The sequence below is a fragment of the Pteropus alecto genome, unplaced genomic scaffold (genome assembly GCF_000325575.1).
Source record: "Pteropus alecto unplaced genomic scaffold, ASM32557v1 scaffold106, whole genome shotgun sequence".
Classification (NCBI taxonomy): domain Eukaryota; kingdom Metazoa; phylum Chordata; class Mammalia; order Chiroptera; family Pteropodidae; genus Pteropus; species Pteropus alecto.
In genome coordinates, this window is record NW_006442103.1 from 2,275,790 (window position 1) to 2,285,374 (window position 9,585).

General features: G+C 37.4%; 1 pseudogene; it reads left to right on the forward strand.

Annotated features, from left to right (window-relative positions):
- LOC112486173 overlaps positions 1-9,585 on the forward strand; it is a 69,433-nt pseudogene that overhangs the window by 31,639 nt on the left and 28,209 nt on the right.

Consider the following 9,585-nt stretch of genomic DNA (forward strand, 5'->3'; position numbering starts at 1 on the left):
ATATATTATTTTGACATCTCTTCAAGCCATGTCAAGTCAACTGATCTGCTCATCAAAGGGTTTCATTTCTGTTACAGTATTTTTAATTATTCTTCATAGAGTTTCTCTTTCTCTGTTTAAATTCCCATTTCTTTTTGCATGTTGTCTACTTTGCTATCAGAGCTCTTAATATATCAATCAGTTGTATTAAATGCCTTGTTTGATTATTCTAACATCTGTATCATACTTGAGCCTGGTTCTCATGTTAAATTTGTCTCTTCAGATTTTTTTCTTTCTTTCTTTTTTTTTTTGTCTTTTAGCATGCTTTGTAATTTTTGTAGAAAACTAGACATGTTATATAGGATAATAGGAACTGAGGTAAATAGGCTCTTAGTGTGAGAGTTTGTGTTCATCACTGTAGCTGTAGGTTTCAGAGGCTTTAAATTCCTTTAGTATTTTTGTCTTTGTCTCCTTTACTGATCTTGGTCTTCGCTAAGGACTTCTCAGAGAGAATCTGTGTTTCACAGCTCTTTCATCTATAATCCATTGTTATTCTGGGGGCCCCTTGGTGTGGTGGTAAGATTTGAGGGAAGACAATTATTTTATAATTTTATGATTAAGTTCATGTTAGCTTATGTCCTTGGGCTGTGACCCATACAGTTGTTTCTTACATATTTATTCTTACTTAGGAGAGACGAGAGGGCTACAAGAGGCTGGAATGAGAAAAATGCCCTTCCTAAAAGTGGGATAAGGCTATTTCCCCTTGGACAACAGGCCTTTTTTTTTTTTTTTTACAGAGAACACTCTGGCTACATTACACAACAATTACTCAAACCTTACCAGAGTCACGGGTCTTTTTTCAGATCTTCAACATGAATCCTTGGCAGAGTTTCAGGAGGTAAAAACCCATGAAAACCCAGGAGTTTCTCCGTAAGCAAATCTCAGCCATGACTCTAATTTCACCTGGCTCACCAGATTTCAGGTGGTAGACCTCTCATTTCTGGTAGATCAAGAAAAGTCATGAATTTTCAGTTTGTTTAGTTTCTTCTTGTTTTAAGAATTGTAATGATGACTTCCAAGCTCTTTTCATGTTGGAGCAGTTTCCAGAAGTCTACATAAGGTAATATTTCAAAAAGCAATGTTCTACAAGAAATAATGAAATAAACCCTTATACTTAACATGTACTGAACACTGTATTATGTCCTTTATATATGGTCTATTATTTAAAAGATACAACAAATCTATAAGATAGTTGTCAAAAGACCTAGTCACAATAATGTATGCTTTTTATTAATTCATGTTGCCTTGTGTTTCAGAAACCTTGGTCTCTCACATTTAAATGGAAAGAAGTATAGGAAAATATTTTATTTAGCAGAAAATATTTTGTTCAGAAGGATTAAACTGTTTTAATTACTGAAACAGTGTTTGACAAGCAAACTGCATGTTGAGAAAAGGCCTTGAGGCTTCTACCAAACCCTCTTTTTTCTTCTTTTTGGTCTTTAAATAAATTACATTTTATTCATACACGTGTAGAATTAGAATAGGATATTTTCTTAAAATGAAATGGCAGTTTATTTTTCAAAGGTCAATTCTGCGCAAATGGGAAAACTTGCTTTTTTAGAAATATATTTCAAATAAAAAGAAGTTTGATAGGATAATCACCAGGACAGAGAAATCCTTAATAACATAAGAGAACTTTACAAAAAATGTTGCAACATATTACACTGTATTTTCTTCAGGAAAGTAAGCCTCCTGGGACCCAATTCTTTAATATTAATCACAGCAGTAATTAGAGGTGATGTTGGTTACTGTTCCTGACTGCTCTTCATGTTAAGTGCAAATACGCAACCAAAGTATCTTCTTTCCCACCCTGCCGGTGGCCTGACATGCTCACCTTTAAGACTGGTTTCAATGTTGCTGCTTTGGGAGACTTATTACTTATACTTCCAAAGACAAAACCAGAAAACCATTTATTTGAAGGCAACTAAAAGCTTTTCTTTAATTATAGTTGTTTATCCTCTGAGTAAGAGTTCTGAGGTTTGAGGGAAAGTAAAGTAAATAATAGGTGGTCCTAAGGAAATCCGAACAGGTAAAACTAGGTTTACCAAGTAAGTATCTAAATAAAAGAATGAACATAGAGCCTCATAGAATTCTTCATTAAGAAACTCTAGAATTAAAGTGTTATGTAGAATAAGCCTACATTTTGACCAGGTTGTTTTCAAGTGTGATGGAAATTTTTTTACTCAGGAGAACATGGGCAGTATTGGTGGCGAAATTTTGTGTTGTTAATACAGAGGCCAGGCTAAGCAGGCTGAGAGCACCAAATGTGATCAATTAAGAATCAGGAAAGCAAGAGAGACAATTTCTCCAATATTTGTAATGGAGGGTGGGAGCAAGGGGAAAAGTTGTATTAGATGACAGAGGGTTTTTTAAAATTACCTTATAAGGTTCGTCCGTAGTATTTTCTTTTGAAAGGCCTGTATTATTCTTGTCATTATTGGCCTGTGAGGAGGTTAATGCCATTTCTGAGTTTTATGTGGAAGGCTGGAAACTCAGAAAGTTTCCCTGCTTAATGCAATGTAGCCCAGCTAGACATAGGGAAACTCACTAGCAGGCCTGCAGAGCAAACTTACGGGGCCACTGGGACCACTGGGTCTAGCATAGTCCTAAGAACAGGGCCAAGAACATGGGAAAAACAGAGCCCTGTTGGATTGCCAGATTGGACAAGCTGCAGCGTGGACATAATCAATGCTACAAACAAGAACAAAGGGAACCTTACTATGGAAAAGGTATACATCAAAATTTCTAAAGGTTGCTTGTAATTTTTTCCTCCGGAGAAGTCATGCTTCTAACATTTACAGAGGTTGAAATTTTAACCTAGTTAAACACACGTTGGCTCTTCCCTTTCTTAGCTGTCACTGGATATTTATAACTAGCATCAAAAAATATATATTCACAAGAGATTTTCTGAAATATCTCTTATCATGAATATTTCTCAAAAGGCTGATTACTGTGAAGCTAGAAATATACTCAAGTTGATTCTTGATTTTGTGCACTAAGAGAGAGGAGAAATGGGCAAACAATCTAAACAGAAATGCCTTCTATGATATTTTTCCAGATTATGTACCTTCATAATTTTGCAGTTTTTCCCTCCTCGAAAGTCTTTCAATTGTTCCCATCACCTATTGGTTAAGGTCCAAAATCCCTAGCATGCCCTTTGTGATCACGACCTTCCTATGTTTCCATAGGTATTTGTTCTCCAATCATACTAAATTATTTGCAGTTCCTTTCATCTCCATAGCTCTCATATCAATGAGTTAAAATGTAGCTGAAATTCCCTACTTTCTTTTACCACCTGGCAAATTTTTACTCTTTTTTCCATAATAAACTCAGACTCTGAATATTTTTCTTTCTTCTAATTCAGTTCACTGGGAGACACTAATAAGCTCTACTGTATAGTCTCTCAGAATTCCGACCTCTGTTTCAGAACTTGTGGCACCACAGAAAAATTGTCTACTTCTATAGACAAAAGTATAAGCTATTTGAGACCAGGGATCAGTGAGAATTCCCAGGGATCCCAAATAGCAGCATAATGAATGGTAAATGACTGAGGGACAGAGTTATGGAAAAAAAGGTAGATCAGAAGATTGCATGAAGAGAGACTCTCCAATAGTCCACACAGTACAAAATCTAACCAGAATAAATTCATAATTACATTTCATATGTACATCCCCACCCCAGACTTATAGAAACCAGAAAAGGCATTTATACAATTATCCTCCACAAACAGTGTTTAGTTTTCCAATGCATTTGACAAGTGACTTCCAGGGAGAAAGAATTCACTGTCTTACAAGAAGACCATTCTATTCTTGAATACTACTACTAATTGTTAGAAAGTTTTTGTTCCTCGTTTTAAATATTAAACCAAAATCTTTTTTCTCTGTTAATCCAATTCTTCTCCCCCAATCTTGGAGTTTGAACTTGCTTTGATAGGCATAAAAAATAAAGTTAACATAATTTCATATAAAAAATCATCAAATATTTGAAATCTGAGGGAAGTTGCTTACATTCTCTGAGACTCAGATTTCTTTTTAATCTTTCAATGGAACCATCATAGCACCAACTTCACAGGGTTATAGTGAGGATCATTAGAGCCCAGGAGAAGTTTGTGTCAGGGAGAAAAGCTAAAACGAGGCTAATATGCAGTTCTCTTCCTAGCGTTTCTTTCCAAATACCAAAAGTAATTGAGAACCGTATGCTAGCTGTTCTAGAAGAAAAGTAGAAAGTGTGTGCCTCTGGAAAAACACAAAGGAAAGGCTTTCCTTGAGAATAAAAGCAATACCCAGAGGTTAGGAAAAGAGACTACAGGCTCTAGGAGGAGTGGAGATGGGAACCTGCCCGGAGCAGCACCCTGGGGAGGAAGCCAGTCCTCAGAGAAGAGAGGCCATTTAGGCTCACATCTGTGGCATGGGAAATGGAGCAGACTGTGAGTTATGATGACAGGGCCTCCAGAGTACTTTGAATTTTTTCATTAACCTGAGGGGAAAAGTCCCCAAGATTGAGTTTAAAATCCCCTCTATTGTAGGAAGATGAGACCTTAAAATTAAAATGTATATTTCAGACATGCTTGAGTTCTTATAACAAAACAATTCTTTAAATGCTCTGAATAAAATAAATTAAGTATTATGTCGGAAAGTAAGTGGTCAGAACAGGACTCTTTGAGCACATTTTTAACATAAGATCTGAAAGAAATGAGTCAGCTGGAGGCAGAGAAACAGTCAACTCGGAGACGTTAGGTTAAGAAAGAGCTGGGCCTGTTTAAGTACTGAAAAAAGACAAGTGTGGCTAAAACATAATAAGTTAAGGGCAAAGTGGCAAGAGATGAAAAAGGCAAAGTCCACTTTATCTAGGGCCTTCTAGACTGTATTAAGGAATTCGGATTTTACTCTGCGATGGAAAACCAAGGTAGGGTTTTAAGTATGAGACTAGTTTTATCTAGTTTGCCTTTTAAAACTACCATCCTGACTGTTGTGTGAGACTGGATTTCTTCTGGTTTATAGCTTGTGAAGCAGATGAACATTGGTGTCAGTTACTGAGATAGGGAAGACTACAGGAGGAATAGAATTAGAGAAGAAAAATAAAAATCTCTACAATGGCTACATGAGGTTTAGAAATTCCAAGGGCTGGCGCTAGAATGTTTGTGCATATGAATTGGTTCTACGTTCTGCCTCTGGCTCTAGTACAAAGCCACAAGAGCTTTCTATGCTAGCGAAGGACAATGTCCTATAGGGATCAGTTTTTTAGGTTGCTTAATGTGAAAATACGTACAGCTTATAGCTAGATGTTCAGTAGTAAAGCTTTTTCAAAATATCTTGTTGTTAAAAGCACAACTCAGAATTATTTTCATTGCAGTTATATTTCTATTAGGAGTAGAGAGTTTATTGCCTTCAACTAGTTCATGAGTGTTTTAGTTGTTTCAGGATGTTGTAACAAATTACCTTAGACTGGGTGGCTTAAACAACAAAAATTTATTTCTTATGGTTCTTGAGGCCAGAAGTCTGAGATCAGGGTAACAATATGGTTGGGTTCTTAATGAGGGCCCAATTCTTGGTTATGGCCTCACGTGGTGAAGAGATGATCTCATGTCTCTTCTTATAAGGACACTAACACCATTCATGAGGGTTCCATCCTCAAAACTTAATTACTTTCCAAAGGCTCCCACTCCAAATACCATCACATTGGGGATTAGGGCTTCAACATATGAATTGGTAGAGGGGGCACAAACATCCAGTTAATGGCAAAGGTCTAATTCCATCATTTTCCAATGAAAGATCTTCTTTTGAGTTTCTTATTTATTTTTCTTTCATTTATTTATTTGTTTAATTTATTCATTTCCTTTCGTTCTCATTCTACATTTTAATTTTTTTCCTAATGGTCATTCTAAAGTATTTAAAGTATATTCTTTCACCTTAGGGGTCCTTGTTAGACATATATTATTTTACATGCATCCATTAATGCTATTATACTAGACTGACTTCTGGTTCTTACTGTCAACCCACGCTGTTTTATGGTCTATCATGTCAGTATTCTTTTATCTGTTCCTTTGTCTCTAATTGCTGAACAGTGTTTTATAGTGAGCACATGCTATTAGTAGCAGTTACCTAGATTGCCTCCAACTTCCTGCTATCAAAAACAACATTATAGTGAATTCTCTAGTGTTTGTTTTTAATAAACACATGTGAGAATTTCCCTGAAAACTATACCTAGGAGGGACATTGCCAGGTTACATTGTATTTACATTTTCTATTTGACTAACTATTGACAAATTGCTCTTTAGAATGCTTGCACCAGTCTATACTTCCACAATGTGTACCTTTACACATCCAAAGATTTGAAGAAAGCATCTTGTCTTACTCATCTTTCTATTTGTTACAATTTGCTCAGCACCTGTCATATAGTCCTAGCTCAATACTTTTATAAACTTCAGCCATAAAACCTAGTCCATAGAAATATAAGAGTTGTTTCTAAATGTTTGAATGATCTAATACCAAATAACCTTTTTCATAAAATAAGAATATAGTATGAGCATTACTGTAGTTTCTTTTCTTTTTCAGCTTGATAATTTTGTTTTAGCTCACATTCTAATAAAGGAAAATTACTACCACTACTGCTTTCTTTCCTCTGTTGGATATCTGTGGGTGAATTATTGACACAAAAAAAAATCTATTTCATATTATACCCTGTTTAAAAAATAGTATGAAGTCATAATTCATCTCAGTTTTCAAATTACCCCTGCCTCTTGCTTACCTTTGTATTTTATTATGATGACATTGTTCTTCAAAGAACTTTGTTTCCTTCACTGAAACCAGGTATATTGAAGATGAAATTGTGTTGTTATGTAAGAAGAAATATTTTAAATTCAACCTATTAACAATGTAGCCTCTAGTCTTTTGAAATATTGTACTTTGGAAAACTTGTAGTTTCTATTGCGAAAACTAATTTTTTCCTCTCTCTCTAGATTGGTACAACATGTCCTAGCATCAGGACAATAAACATAAACATTCCTTTTTCAAAGATCTTGTTGCTATGGCCAATTGATGTTTAATAAGATATTCTGTATTCAAATACCCAATACCCCATCTTATAAAGTTTGAGACATCATGCCTCCTAACAATAATGTGTAACTTTGAGATAGGTAGAGGTAATTTGTAGAAACAATAGTTTATAAATCAACTTATATGTTCAACTTAAATGAGCCATCCAGAATGGCTAACACTTAAAAATGTATGGAAACGATTTTAACATTTTATTAACAGATGAGGGATGATAAGCCTGAATAAATAATGAGCTTTCTGTTTATTTGAAAATTCCATTTGCCAGTCACAAACCTCTCAGACTTCCGTAGTAATAGGAAACAGAGGTACAATTTACCCATCAGAGAAGGAATGATCTAAACACATTCAAAACTCTTAGTTTTTACCTTCCAATATTCTGTTTACATTATCTTAAGAAAGCTCTCTACCATTAAAATATAATTGCTGTGTAATTTTTTACTTGTGGGTGAGAGCTCCTATTTTGTACCCAATGAGCATGATGCAGAAAAGAACGTCTGGGTGTTTCCAGACAACTCTTGAGCAGGAACAAAACTCAGAAGTGCAACTGGCAGGGCAGAGGTGAGCTGAGTTCTACATATATGGCATAAAATAGTCAAGAGAACTAATGATTAAAAGGTTCCCTATTTTTTTTCTTTAACTGATGCTTTTAGTGCTCACTAAAGTTCCCTTTAGTGGCCTGGTAACTCCATACTTTAACTGCTGCAGGTATTGGCTGCTGAAGCTCACATCTGTACCTTCTCCAGAGGATTGCCCTAAGTTAATAGAAGTCGCCTTGCTTAGAGATGCCAAAGATTTAGCCTGGCCATGGACAATGAGAAGCAGGGTATTTAAAAGCCCAGCCCATTGCCTCCCAGTAAACCAAATTCAGTAATGTTATATACTCTCCAGTGCTTACAGTAAGATAAGCCTGAGTCTAGACTTGTTCTAGAACCATATCATTGTTAAGCTTTATCATCTGTCTACACACTCCCTTCAATAAATGCTGGATAGCCTTCTTTCAATATACCACTTGCAAAAGAATTCACATCTCAGGCTCTGCTTCTAAAGGGGTCAAACTAAAATATTTTTCTTTAAGTAGGTTTAATTTTTTGTTAATGTGACATGTTATTAGAAATACACAGATACCATGCTCAATCCATGTCATCATCAACTACCATCCTGATTAGGGACATCCAAATATTTTTACTAATCATTCACTTAATCAGAACATAATGTATGTGGAAATTCTGATCAAGATGGTGGAGTAGTTAAAAACTGTGTTTGCATTCTCTAACGATCACATCGAAATTATAAGTAATCTGCAGAAAAACCATAATTGAGACTCACATGAAATCTAACTAAACTGAAGTTATATAACTTATGATATACAAAAGAAGCCATCTTGACACCAGTAGAAAGAGCAGGGACGCAAAACTCTCTGTTCTCACATCTATATGTGGCCGTTGAATATCAAGAGGGATACATCGGCTGCAGAGGTCCCCCTGGAAGAGTGAGGGATCCAGGCCCCACACCAGACAATCCGGCCCAGGGTTCCAGTGCAAGGAAAGAAGTCCTCATAACTTCCGGCTGTGAAAACCAGTGGAGATTGTGGTGGAGTGAGATAGTTGGCTGCTGGAGTCCCACATGCTCCCCATAAAGAGCCCATACATGCACTTACTTGCTGATCATCTCACTTGCTCAGAGCTCCAGCACTAGAGCAATAGCTTGAAAGATACCAGGAACATATAGGAAGGAATTGAATTGCCTGGCTTCAAGGAGAGGACAAGAGGGGCAGCTTTCTCCAATACAGAACTGCTGGCAGAAGTCACTGTTTCTTTGTTCATCCCTCTCACCATACAGCATTGCACACGCATGTGGGCACCATATCTGAGTCTCCAACAACCTGGCTAACATCATTCACCCCGCTCTAGCAATTCTCTGAGACCCCCGCTACACGCAACTTGCAGACCCACCCAAGTTGCTTCCAGTGGCTTGTCCGCACAAATAGCATGTCTTGGCTCATGCTGCAGACTTTCCTAAAATCTCTCAGAGGTTCACAAACACCAAACAAGCAGCGTCTGGCCTTGGCATGCCCCATCTTCTTGCTAAGCAGCCCCGAGCCTGGCACTAGCAGCAGCCAGCCTCAGGTTAGCCTCTCTCAGGCACCTCCAAGCCCAGCACGAGTAACAACCATCTGCAGATCACATCGTAGGTCATACCAAGTAGCCCCCCACAGGGCCCAGGCAGTGACTGAACTTGGCCTGCATCACAGCACCTCTCAAGAGACCCCAGAACCAACACACCTGGCGACCAGCTTCAGACCACACCAGAGCACCACCCAACCACCTCCACAAACGACACACCCAAAAGACAGACTGGGCAGGCACCGGAACCCTGCTAAAGCAAATCATGCTCTGTCGGATCAACCCTTACACAACAGCTTCTCCACTGCCGTCATGGGCAGTCCTCACAACCAATCGGCCAGAGGGTCAATATGTCCCACTGGTGTGCC